The 13,158-nt window shown below is 42.7% G+C and overlaps 1 protein-coding gene across 2 annotated transcripts in view; it reads left to right on the top strand.

The window, feature by feature from the left end:
- The window catches only part of CFAP221 (cilia and flagella associated protein 221), an 827,291-nt gene that overhangs the window by 150,227 nt on the left and 663,906 nt on the right, over positions 1–13,158 (top strand). The gene's annotated exons all lie outside the window — the stretch shown is intronic.

Here is a 13,158-nt window from a genome sequence, read left to right as displayed (position 1 = left end):
TCATAACTTGGCATCAGCAAAGGCAAAAAGTCAGGGGGTAACCATGCCAAGGAGGCATTTCCTTACAAGGCTGCTGCGCGTTTAAGGCAACTAGATATGGAAAATTTGGAAAAGACATTAGCTGTTGTCGACAACGGCATGAATACACTGTCCAACAGGATTTATTCACTATCAAATATAGTGTCGTCTGCTATTGATATCACTCAGACAGACTTGTCCCGGTTACATCATGGGCAAACACAGCTACGTTCCATCATGCAGCTAGGTTGGACGTTACAGACACTGAAAAGTGGCCACATTCCATGGAAGTATATTAATGGGAGTGTATTCTTCACTGCTTTTAATTTTTCCACGGAACAAGCGACAATGGCTAAGAGGAAGGCTAGTTTCACCCTGCTTCAAGTAGATAAATTAGATAAGTTGCCCTTCACGGTAGCAGAGAGTCCTTCAACTATCTCGCTCTTACATGGCATTATTAATTTACCAATTTCGACCTTTTGTTTCTCGAGCTACCTGAAACATCTTGCAGTGGGACAATATGAGCAACTAGGAGATAGCTTTATTAAGGAAGAGTGGGAGTTGCCCTTTGACTATAGATGTCTGAACGGTGAAAGGGAGGTCTTTCTTAGCCGAAGCGACTGTGAGACTGCTGTTCGTCATTCTATGATATGCAAACAGGTGTCTATTCACGGTCTTTGCAATGCGGGGGTCGCCAATTTGGCCTGTTTTCTGAAGGGTACTCCCGTCCCCTTGATTCATCCGGTGTTTCATGTACTTTCCAATGGATTTATGTTGTACTGAACGATCAAAGTTGTTGCAGCATGCGACCCGGAATTGCCTACGCAATCTCGGTCTCGAAGGTTGTTACGTGTTGTGGCCATGTTTTGTTTCCCCCCACACGAGAGATTCAAGTATCTGACATGTGGCCCCACATAGATACTATTAATGTGAACTATGACAAGCTGAGTAGGCTAAAGGCGCTATTGTTTCAAAAACAGGTCGCCTTGACATCCGCAAAGGGGACGTGTTCTCTCCAGTTTGCGAGATTATCAGCCGAGATACAATCCCTTTTAAATACTGATTTCCCCAAACACTTTGGAGAACTGGTATCCAGAAAATTCAATGCTTCAAGCACCACTGGGATTGTTAATTTCTTTAAGGCTGTTGGGTCTGGTTTCGTGTCCATCTTCCAGACTGTCTTCTGAGTCATCCCGTCAGCCATCCATTCTCTCTTTTCAAGTGTGTTTGGTGGCTTTCCGATTATTTTGGCTTTAATTGGCGGACTACTACTGCTATTTCTTCTGATTCGCAGTGGTTGTTTCTTTCCAGCAACACAGAGCAATGGAGCCGCTCCCACCAACTCCACTGTGCCATGAGCGCATGGTTCGGGGCTTCGGTGCACCTTTGCTGGTGGAACTGGAGCGTGACTGGTCGTTGTCATTTCAGCCCCTTCTCTGGTGCGTACAACCAGTCTTCCGCTGCATATGGTGTCTCTTTGAACATCTGCCTATGGTCTGTCTTGCTGTTGCACCGACATCTCCTCTGGACCACGAACTGCTGATGTCCCCGATGAGGGTTCATACACGGTCATGCCCCTTGAGACTGAGGTTGCTCCGCGAGGCCACCTATGAGCCTTCCGTTTTGAGATCTACCATGGATGAGGACACTGCAACGGATAACGATACACCAGGAAATACGGGTCACTTCTGCTCTGTGGATCCGTTTGTCCGCCCAGCACTCGACTTAACATCAGACGATGTTGACTCATTTTTGAAGTCCTTGGTTGGTGACTTCGATGACATTCTTCAAGATCATGCGTATAACAAATAATTTGATTAATTGAATTGCCATTCCCAATTCCAAATTATGCATTTAAATTTTAATTGTTGCACGCTGTGCTTGTCATATTTGACATTAACATCTCTGTATGTATTTTAGCGGATTTGTTTTAACTTATTTTTAACACATGCTACAGCTTTTTTAGCTTGTTTTTTGCTTTTAGTTCAGAAGCAAGTTTTAGCATTTGGGTTCCTGTTCCTTCGTCATACCTGTTACGGCAATGGGGAGGGTGTAGTGAATCCTAGTTTGTTTTAATGGGATAACAGGAGTTAGCTTAGCCTCTGGCTTGTAGACTCGTGCCCCCGTCACCTAGTGACTTTTAACCTACTTAGCTTGCTCTGTCTTAGCCCATTTAATTATTTATTTCTTCTAAGATGGCTCCCTTGTTTATAGTTAGGCCACTTGTTATGGGTAACATTATCAGTGTCACCGCGCCAAGGCATCAAGATCAAACATCAAAGACAAACAAACAGTAGGTGTTCACACTTAGGGATTTTCCCTCTCTATACTTTCGAGGGATTGTTGATATTAATTGCCGTCCCAAGCATGTCTGTTATCTATTGTTTAGGAACACACCTACGTCAGGGGACCTCGTAGATCTGTATAAATACATCACACTTTAGACAGATAATCAGAGGGATTCCGACCAGAGGTCATCGCCACCATCGCTGATACCGATGTTGCAGTTGTCTTGACGCTGACCCAGTCTTCGTGTCCCTGCGGAGTCTGAGATAGAGACCTCATTCCAAGGTAACGAGGGTTGGGGGCTCCTCTCATGGACATGTCATTGGCAGATTAGGTTTAACAAACCCAGCTCTCCTTTAGGTAGGAGATTAGGCCTTTTCACATTAGGGTATTAGGGCATATTACATCTCATATATCTTTTCTATGTATTGCAAGATGGTGGGGGTCTTTGTAATAATGACTCCCGTCTTCACAATTCTGTTTCTTGCTTTATTCATTATCCTAATCATTGCAGCCCATGCAACTTATCGCAAATTGCAGTTACGTTAAATAAAAACTATTGTAACTTTACTGCATCTGTGTCATTGCCTGTGTTTGTATGAGACATAATATATTTGTGAGAAAAGGGTAATCTCAGTTTAAGCACAACACTCCCTGAGATATCTTATTTTTGAGTCCATGCGTAAAGGGCTGCCATAAATCACCTTTTACTATTGTGTTTCTGGTGAGGTTGGGACAACAGTTGCGACTTGTTGTAGGAAAGACGCAGTCGCCTACAAACAAAAGTACGGTCATCCTTAACCAGCAGTCTTGCTCAGAGCAAGAGTCCAAACTACGACAGTCTGAGTAGGTGTCTGAGTGGGCGCATGAGTCTCTGAGTGCATGTATGAGTGAATGAATTAGTGTTTGAATGAGTTTGTGGTTTTTCTTTCAAATGTTTCCATATTCGCGAACAATTCGCAAATGTTGGAGAATATCGTGCATGCTGATGCAAAATTATTTCTGATGGATACATCTACCTGTGGATTCCTCACCTTATGAATTCTCCCAATGCGGCAGCATTCAACTGATATTTCTTTCTAGCTCTCCACGTCGACAATGACGGCATAATAGCACAGCTCTACACGCGACTCCGCCTGACATCATCGGAGCCTTAAGAAGTCCTCGCCAGTGCTCTGACATCCTTTCCCTTGTTTCCGCTGCTTCGACACTATGTGTTTTCTAGCTTTCAGTTGTGTTACAACTGTTTCAAGGGAATGTCCTACAATGTCTCGGTCGAGGAAATCCAGCTTTCAACCTTGTAGGGAGTGCGAGGGTCATATGTCAGTGACTGACCCACTGTCTCACGAACTGTTTCTGGTGCTTAAGTTCGGACCACGATGTCGCAGGTTGCTCGTCTTGTCAGAGCATGAATCCAAAGGCTCTGAAAGAAAGAGAGGCAAAGCTCTTTCTCTCAATGGCCAAGAAAGAGAAGAGAGGACATCGTAGATCCAGACTCGGGAGGACACTTCGTTGCACAGATCGTCGAGATCACACAAAAAGCAATGTTGTCTTGGATCACGCCATCATTCGTCCCGAGATGACAACCCTCGGTCAGTATCTCCGACTTCGAAATCACGTAGCCGCACGACTTGGGAAGCGAGTCCTACTCTACCTTCCCAACTAAAGTCATCTGAGGGGTCTCCAGTGCTGCCTTTAGTGGGGATATCGGCGTCGCCTCAGAGTCCTGTGGCTCAATTTTCTCCTACATCCGCACAAGGTCAGGAGTTGGAAGATCAGGTGACAGATCAATTCTAACCTCCAAGGGAACTAGAGTATCCAGCCTTCCCAACTCCGGATGAGGATCCATCTATGTTCTTAAATGCTATGTTTAGCATTTTTAAAAGAGTAATGGCCCCCTCTGGTGCGTCGTCTGCCTCTACGGGTCTTTTAGCTTTTACGCTCTGAGTGCTGGCGCTATATAGGCAGGCTTCATTCATGCCTTTTCTGACTTCAATTCCATATGAATGGACTGGCTCAGTGCCGAAGAAGACACCACCTCCATCGAGTATGACTGTTGGTGGCGCCGATATGGGCATCAAATAGACCTTGACCGACGTCTGCTCAATCTACTCCGGCGTGGAGCAGGGATCCTGCGCCGCCTCAGCTTCGATTTTAGTATTACAAGCTTCATCGGCGTTGGTAAAGTCTTTATCAGCGCCGCGCCTGACATCCAGGCTGAAATCGAGGAGAGGAGCCTTGGGGCTGCTAGAAGAACAGCAATATTTGGAGGAACAGCAACATTTGAGGAAAGGGAGATACCAGTACCTTATGATGAATATCAAGGTCTTGATATAGCAAGTGGACTTGAAACATCCCCTGAACATAATTTGTTATCCCCTGGAGGTATGCTCTCTTTAGAAGTAACTTCTTACCATGGGGTAATTAGGAAGGCAGCAGAACTTTTAGACTTGCTTCTGCCAGCTGCGGAATTGAAAACAAATATTTTAACAGAGGTTCTACATTCTACAACCTTGTCATCAGAACCCCTTCTTCCATTTAATGAGGCATTTTCGGAACCGATATTTGAAATATGGAAAAAACCTGTTGCTACTCCTGCAGTTTCGAAATCCAATGCCAGGAGGTACAGAGTTGCACCAAGTGATCCGCAGTTTTTTAGTCAGCATCCAACTCCTGAAAACTTGGTGGTACAAGCTTCTGCTCGTCAAAATCAGCTCCAGAGGCATTTGCTACCACTGCTGCAGATAGGGAATTGAAGCATATGGAGCAATTGCCAAAGAAAGCCTCTACAGTGCGCATGGCTCTGAAGTCAGTTAATGCAACTTGTGTACTTGGAAGGTACATCCATGCATTGATGGACTCCGCAAAGGAAGTATCCCTAAATTGCTGCAAGATGTACAGGGCCATTTTGTGGAACTGTTGCAGGATAGTCAGGTGGCGAAACAGGTGATTCAATCAAGCCTGAACACTGCAGACTCTGTTGCTAGAACCATGTGGACTTCTATTGCAACCAGAAGGCATGCTTCTCAGAGGATCTGGATTTTCCTCTGATGTGCAATCTACTCTGATGGACCTTCCATTTGACGGATCCAGACTTCTTTGGTACAAAAGCTGACTCGGCGCTAGAAAGATTTAAGGACAGTATGGCTACTGCTAAATCTTTGGGCCTTCAGACTTTATCCACAGCCTGAAGACCATTTCGTAGGCTCAGGGGGTTTGATCGTGAATCCTCCTTTCGAGGGAGGCAGCAGCTCCAAGTTCAACAGCCTGCAAACTCATTTTACAGATCTTTTAGAGGTCATGAAAGACTTAGATCGCGGGGTGCTGCCCAGCAGCCTTCATCCTCCTCCTCTTTCCCTTCCTCTTCCGCGGGGAACTTGTCAGGGAAGCCGCCCTAGTTCGCTCCCCTTTCACCAGCATGTGTTGCCCGTAGGGGGAAGGTTGTTTCATTTTCTCCAGGAGTGGGAGTTCATAACATCAGACTCATGGGTGCTGAGCATTGTGAGAAATGGATACGCATTTCCCTTTCGGGAGTTTCCCCCTCTCTTCCCTCTCCAACATTCTTTTTTCTCAGAAGAGCATCTTCAACAGCTTCAACAGAAGGTGCAAAATCTACTGCTCAAGGGCGCAGTAGAGTTGGTACCGGGAGCAGGAAAAGGGTTGGGGATGTTATTCAAGGTACTTCCTGATTACCAAGAAAGATGGTCGTTTGAGGCCCATTCTGGACCTGAGGATTTTGAATTGGTTCCTCATGCTGGAGAAGTTCAAAATTAATTCAATGCTGACCCTAGCTCAGGTGTTTTTAGCGCTGGACAAGGAAGACTGGATGGTTTTTATCGACTTGCAGGATGTGTATTTTCACATCCTCATTCTGCAGTCGCACAGGAAGTATCTTCGATTCATGGTAGGGTCGCAGCATTACCAGTTTGTGGTCCTTCCTTTTGGTCGTACTTCCACACCTCGAGTCTTCACAAAGGTGATGGCAGTGGTTGCAGCGGATCTCAGAATGAAAGGAATTTTGGTATTCCCTTAGCTGGACGATTGGCTGATCAAAGCCAAGTCCCTAGAGTTAGTGTTGCACCATTTGAGGTGACAACCCAGTTGTTGTTCAACCTGGGCATTTAATTGAACATGCCCGAATCTCACCTGGAGCCCTCTCAGCGCCTCCTATTCATAGGGACAGTACTGGACACAACACTGAATCATGCCAACCCTCCTCCTCAGAGGATTCAGGGCATTCAGGCTCTGATTCCAATGTTTCACAATGGAGTGTCTGTTCCAGTCTTAAAGGTCCTGCGTCTGCCCAGTCTGTTCGCTTCCTGCATTCTGCTGGTCATGTAGTGAATCCTAGTTTGTTGTAATGGGATAACAGGAGTTAGCTTAGCCTTTGGCTTGCAGACTCGTGCCCCCGTCACCTAGTGACTTTTAACCTACTTAGCTTGCTCTGTCTTAGACCATTTATTTAATTAATTCTTCTAAGATGGCTGCCTTGTTTATAGTTAGGCTCTTTTGTTTAGAGTTATGTTATCAGTGTCACCGTGGTAAGACGTCAACTCATGCGACAAAGACAAACAAACTGTAGGTGCTCACATTAGAAATTACCGTCCCAAGCATGCGGTGTTATCTATTGTTTTGGAACATCCTACGTCAGGGGTCCAAGTAGATCTGTATAAATACATCACACTTTAGACAGATAATCAGAGGGATTCCGACCATATAGCATCGCTACTATCGATGCTGCGCGTCGCCTTGAAGCTGGCCCAGACTTCGTGTACTTCTGAAGTCTGAGCTCAAGACCTCATTTCAAGGTAACAAGGGTTTGGGGGTTCCTTCCTGGGACATGGCATTGGCAGATTAGGTTTAACATACCCAGCTCTCCTCTAGGTAGAAGGTTAGGCCTATTACGATAAGGTACTAGGACATATTTTACACTTCATGTCTTTCCATGCTAATGCAAGATGGTGGTAGTTTTCATAATCATAACTCTTGTCTTTACAATTCTGTTTCTTGCACTATTCATTATCCTAATCGTTGTAGCCCATGCGATTTACCGCATTGTATTAAATAAAAACTATTGAAACATTACTGCATCTTCGTTATTGCCTGTTTTGGTTGAGACATGATATATCTGTGAGAAAGGGATAATCTCCGTTTAACCACAACACTCGCTGAGATGTCATACTTCTGAGTCCATGCGTAAAGGCTGCCACAAATCACCTTGAACTGTTTGGGTTGTTGGTGAGGTACTGCTAGTGAGCCGGAGGGGTTGGGATTACAGTTGCGACTTGTTGTAGGATAGGCATAGTCACCTACAAACATAAGTACTGCCATCCTTGAACCAGCAGTCTTGCCCAGATCAAGAGTCCAAACTACGACATGGCGCTAATTTACAGGTACCCCGTCTATCACTGTCTCACGGACGACAGGTACCCTAAGTACCATTATACAGAGATGTCCGTGGTCTTTGGGAAATCCTCCTCAGCTGAACAGGGAACTCCTAATTAGGCTGTAGGTTGTTCAAGCTCAAACTCATAAAAAGAATATACTCCCCACTTGTTGTTTTTCATCTCTACAGAAATAAATGGACATAGAAATTGCTGAGAATGCTAGAAAAGCATTAACATTACATTTAGTAGCACATGGCTTTAAAGAAGAGGGCAGGGATGTCACTTTCATAGTAGAAGCTAATGAGGCTTAACAAACAGAAACATTCTTCTCCTGGGTCACCTTTCCTGAGGAAGACTGCAGGTCAGTCACATTTCACACAAATAGAATTGCTAATGGACCTCAATGGTACCAAGCATACCAGTATCATGAAATACAGCTCACTTATCAGGAGCATCAGAACTGGTTTGAAGGTGCCCTACCACATATAATACAACGCGTGAGATTAGGTCCCTTAGGTAATGACTGGCCTATAGAAATGTTTAGTGAAATTTTGCAGGGATAGAGGATTTTTGGACCCAGTTGTCATTATGTCTAACTCCAAATAGCTCTATTAGGGGAGAGGACACACCATGGCTAGGTTTCTTAGCCCAAGAGAATAGATAGTTATTGGCAGCAACCCTAGCAATCAAAAAAGCAAACCTCACAGGTTCATCTTTGCTATACATTCATCTATTATGTTTCAACATTTGATCAAGACATTTTACCTATCAAAGAATCACAGGTTATTATGTCAGGAACTTCATATACTGAAACTCTAGTCATAGACGCACACACCATTATTGATTTTATCTACATTAATGTATTATTTACCCACGCCTCGCATAGGCAATATCTGTAACATCTTCTAAAGCAGCATTATGGTAAAATAAGCAATAACATTTTACCTATTAGTAAATAAAACAAACTAAGAGCAACAATTTAGTCCTTATGGTTGTTGTTAATTAGCTTAAAAACCCCTTTAATTGTTGGTTCAATCTTAAGATACTAAAGTCCTATTCTAAGTAGGCTCTGTCCAAGTTAGGTGTCAGTAACGTTACTAACCCAAAGCAATGGATGAAGTACTAAGTGCCTCATCTTCATATACCTTGGAAATTAGAGGTGTGAAGCTATGGGTTTATGAGGTGTGTCATTCCACATCTTTCGTATTGCATGTTAGAGGAAGTATTGCTCTCCTGAGATGTCCCTCCAAATCTCTGGCTGGAGATGTACCTTCAAGTGAGCTAAAGTATGTAAATGCCGGCTGCATATTTTTGTTTTTTTGGTATTTGTCGTGAGTATCTAATGTAGCCTTCAGAGTCTCTTAGTGCTTCAAAAGCAAGAGCTTATACAGTATATAAGACCTAATTACTCCTGATTGAAATTGACATCTAAAGAAATCATGGTACTGGTTTGGATAATCTCATTTCAGACCTGAAAAAGTCAGATTAAAGATATGTCATACCTGTCACTTGCATGTTTCTTTGAATATATATTTTCCTCTCTGACTGATAGGTACCTCTTTAATTCAAACTCAGGACACAGTTCAGTTAAAAAAATAAAATGTTTCCTCAAAGTGATGCCAATTACCACAGTCACCACAGCGGGTTCATGGCTGGACTTTCATTTAAATTCATACTGTATAAGCTCAAATTCTTAGGAATACTTGTTAGCAGTGATACCAGAGATATAGTCAATGATATCTCAACACTGATATCACAGGTGCAACAAAACTTTATTACATGGAAAGGTCTTCAGCGTTCACTCTGGGGCAGAATCCAGACTGTTTAAATTACATTAGCCCCTTAATTTAACTATGTATTTGAATTGCTCTCTCTCTACATTCCACACAAACCCCTCTGAAGTTTATAAATCACCAAATCAAAACTGACATGAGAGGTGAAGCTAAACCCAGATGGGCTATGTCTACATTTTATGCATCTGCTACTTTGGGAGGCTTAAGACTTCCAAGAATAGAACATTATTATAAGGCACAACACCTAGCCCCACTGACATAACCCTTCGAAGAAGATCCAGAGACCCAGAGTGGGTCATTGTAGAAAAACATATATAAAACAATGCAAAAGACCCACAGGTCTTCTATTTAGGAATCTAAAGGTCCAAAGAGCATGGAAACCCATTATTACAAAATTCGATACAGTTCTCGAAATCCTTGCCTAAAGTTTTTAAACACAATGTTTTTATCACTCAGAGGTTTTAATACAGTACAATGCCAAAATACAGATTGGCAAACCCACCCAAACCCCACCCCCCCCACCCCTTCTGTTGGGAGGCATGGACCTCTGAGAATATAGTATCTGTTCAACAATTTTTCAAGTAGGGCCAAAAGAAGTTATTTCATGAACTCAGACAGAGTTTGGCTTAAGGAATGACCTACTCTTAAAATCACTACAGGTAAAGAGTGTCATTACCTAGAAAACCAACCACACCACCTGCCTCCTCCATTCTACATGAATTCTTAGTAAAGTGGGACATATACAACAAACTAATATCTGGTTTGTACACTGCAATTACTCCACTTCAAAACAAGGAAATATCTCCAGATCTTCTGGTCTTGCATTTGTCAGAAAAACTTCAAGGATGAAGAATGATCCCAAATACTACGAAATCATGACAGGAGCCTTAGATAAGTTCATCTAAAGTTGAGCTATTTTAAAATACAGCATAACTGGCATTGGCCCTCCTATAAGCTCCATCAAGCCCACCTTGCTCCTAATCAAACTGCTGGAGATGTAGCCATACTGAAGGTGGTCTAACCCACATCCTTTTGTCTTGCACTAACGTTACAACGTTCTGGATCATTGCGTGGAGAGCAATTATAAGGGTCAACTGCATACATATCTAATCATCCATAGAGTTAGCAAGCCTAAGTAATATGGATAATATATATAGTCTGAATGCTCAGGGGAAAAGATGGATGGCCTTGACGTTGGCTGCAAATTATATTTTCATTGTAAATGAAAAGCACCAAGCCCCCCCCAACATTGGCTATCTGGTCTGAAGCCATGATAGTACTGGAAACGTTCGAGAAAACGATTTATAAACTCATAACTATCGAAATATGGAATTATTTAGGATCCCTTTCTTGCTAACTTATCACGGTCACCCACCTTAACATCGGTACTTCAAGAGGCGCCAACCAGACTGGACGAGTGTGGGGTCTCGACTCTTTACGTGGCATCCTTGTCTAGTGACATTCCTGATCATTCATGGCCACAAGAAAGTGTTGGCAAAGAAGAATGGCTACAAGTATTGACTAATTGCGAAGAAAACTCTGAACACAGCTGAACATTTCCTGAATCGCATAGATGAGGATCGATGCTGAATGTGTTACTGTAAACTTTCTATAATCGTATTTTTCATTAAGTATCTGTTCAATTTATTCTCAGCCATGGTGTTAAAACCTAATAAAAAATATATAGTCACAGAAAATATGACCCACAATTACCTAGTCTATTCCTGCATTTGAACTTTAGTTGTATCTCACGCCTCAATTACTTAAACACTTATAAGACATCCCAGAATCATATGTAGCTCTTTGCGCGTGCTTCAGAAACTATGCTTTGCTTCGAAAAAATTCCCTGTAGTCCCAGGACTTCTTTGAATTTGGATGATAACCAACGCCTTTTAGTTTAGAAAGGTGCAAGCACAGATTACACTTCTGAATTACTTTCCGTCGCAATAAGGAAAACCATGACTATTTCTGTCACACATTAGCATGGTAGCAAAACAGAATATTCCTCGGTTGTTTAATGCACAAGCAAAAAATATTAAATGTTAAAGTGTTGTTTCTATAGCTTTGTTGTGCTACCATGAAGAATTCATAACACAGTGATACTGTAAGGTACTTGTTTCTTCATAGGTTTGAATGATTTAAAAAAGGTGGCATGGCTGAGCAGAGTCAGAAGAGAGTGACCACTTCACTCCACATCATCATGGACGCTGTCTCCAGTCATGAACTTTTCCCCTACAACCCATTGCTTTTAGGTGTGTTAGGGTTTTTGGCTTAAAACAGGACTATGATGCCTAGAAAAGCATTACGTTATCACATGAAATCCAGAAAAGGAAGCAACATCTGCAATGACCTGAAAAGAGGTGACCACTCTAAGTTGGGGGACCTTGATAGCTGACATTTGATGTCCTCTTTCTTCCCCTAGCATGTTTTTTTTTTTTAAACACACATAGATCAATTTTTCTACCTTCAATTCCCATTAGTGTTTTCATATGTAGGGACTGCTAGGTTAATTAAGCAAGCTGGACAGATCTACAGGGAAAGACATTTATTAGAAACATACATTTTTTAATGAACAGGTTTCTGATGGCCACATATTCCCCTGTCGATTTTTCGTACGCACCCTCCTATCCAGTGTAAGTACCTCAATTGTTCAAAGTTATTCAAGAAGTGGATGCAGTTGTTATAACTATGATGCTCTAACCTGGAAGTGTCCAGTGCCACATTTGCTGAGTAGGTGTGGCACCACCCATACGCGCTGATTTTTTTTTATCTTGGTCCGAACCTAGAAGATGTCAAGATTAAAGAAATGAGTTGCTGTAGGAAAAATTAAATAATCATTCAAGGTAAGTAATATTTAACCATGACTAGTTACCCTTTGTATGCATTGTCAAAAGGGGTGATACAATACACAAAGGCCTCACTGTAATTCATCTCTTATTACCAAGCAGTCCTGCATTGGAGGAGGAGTGTTTAGTTAAACGCTAATGCTCGTTGTTGGTGTGTTAGGGATCACTTCTATTTGTAACAAATGACTAACTGTTTGGACAAGGGATGGATTCAGCACTCAAGTTGGAACATTGGGTAATTATTGTCTATTCTACTGTGAATTCCACTGATCAGTTAGTGAAACGTTGAACAGTCAGCCTTCATTACAATTAGAGGTGACACCCTAGCAAAGCAACAACGCGCACTAGCGGGTGGATAGCATATGACCAACTCTCCTCCTCCGATGCGGGCGTGCTTGGTTATTAGAATTATGAACTGAAGTGAGGTGGAGTGCCTAGGGAGACGGAGTGGTGGAGCAACCTGATAGGAAATGATGATACGATGACGGCCTTTAGAGGGATAAGTATCTCTTGGACATACAGGTCAATTCTGTTTAATTTTCTACACTCGTTTTGTTATTCTAGGGTTAGACTACAGCACATAAAGTGAAGCCAGTCACCCAACTGCCTGAGGTGCCTGAAATGCCTTGCAGAACGGGGGTTTTCCAATATGGAGTATTTCAAGGAGGTCACCAGAATCTTCTCTGATGTGGCAGGATGGCACCTCACCCTGTCCTCCGAAGTAGTGCGTCTTGGCTCTTGGAAGATATAAATGCCAACAGAAGCGTCAACACACTCGTAAAATTACGTTTGCTTACTGCAAAGCAAGACATCTAGCGAAATAAAGAA

The sequence above is a fragment of the Pleurodeles waltl genome, chromosome 3_1 (assembly GCF_031143425.1).
Source record: "Pleurodeles waltl isolate 20211129_DDA chromosome 3_1, aPleWal1.hap1.20221129, whole genome shotgun sequence".
NCBI classification, from domain to species: domain Eukaryota; kingdom Metazoa; phylum Chordata; class Amphibia; order Caudata; family Salamandridae; genus Pleurodeles; species Pleurodeles waltl.
This window is presented reverse-complemented; position numbering and strand designations above follow the sequence as displayed.